The sequence below is a fragment of the Canis lupus genome, chromosome 18 (genome assembly GCF_048164855.1).
Source record: "Canis lupus baileyi chromosome 18, mCanLup2.hap1, whole genome shotgun sequence".
Taxonomy (NCBI): domain Eukaryota; kingdom Metazoa; phylum Chordata; class Mammalia; order Carnivora; family Canidae; genus Canis; species Canis lupus.
This window is the reverse complement of record NC_132855.1, coordinates 60,989,529-60,990,568: the sequence shown is the minus strand read 5'-3', so window position 1 is coordinate 60,990,568 and position 1,040 is coordinate 60,989,529.

Below are 1,040 nucleotides of genomic sequence, written 5' to 3'. Positions count from 1 at the left end.
TCTACTTTTCTCTGGCCAGTGTTTTCAGAAATCCTTTACCTATGACCAAGTTTCATAAAGTGACACTTTAACTTTCTGCAAACATTTGGTTTGCTACTCAGCTTTGACTAGCTAAAATAATCAGTTTGACACGATCCATTCCACAGGTGGGGTTGATTATATTGCATTATTTATAATTTAGCTCACAACCTCAGATAGTGAATTAAAATAACATTCTCAAAATTATTCCCAACAATCATCTAAATACATATTTGTTTTCACTGCCATAGCAAATATTTTTTGAAACCAGAAAGAAGTCCCCTTTCATAGCATAGACAAGCTAATAATTTGAAGCGGAAACAATTCATTTGTACAAACTGTAAGTTTTCCTCATAATTTTCATAACGAAAACTGAGAAAGTGTTAGTCATCCTTGGCTGAGCTATACTCAATTCTACATCTTTTCTAAATATAATAAAACAACAAACAACCTTAAAGTACATTATTATTGATTAGACATGATTTCTTAAAGCGGTTTTTATCATCTCATTTAACTTTGGAGCTTCCAGACAATAATGAGTCACCAAAAAGCTATCATTGATTTATACTGCACATTAGCACATCAGGTTTGGCCCAAGAACTCTGTGGGTCCAGAAGGAAAAAGAAAGACGATTACAAGTGAGCCGTGGCAGAAATACTCTGAAAACGCCTATCTGTATTCACGGTAAGCCATTAGGTCTAATGCGAGGATAATGAACATTCAGGTTCATTTTATTCCAAGGAACTGTTTCTGTTCTTGAAGCTCCGTGTAGAAAGAGTCCTTAGGGTTAGAATGCTATTGTGGGTGATAAAATTTTGCTTGGCCTTTGGGCATATAAGGTGAACATTTTACAACGAAAGTTTACAACTATAGATAACACAGCATCTGATCAATGTCAACACACTTGGCGTTTAAGGCTAATCCACATTGGAAAAACAATCATCTCCAGGATGAAGATCAAAAATCTTAACACACACACAAAAAAAAAAAAAAAAAAAAATCTTAACACAGTGTCACCTGTC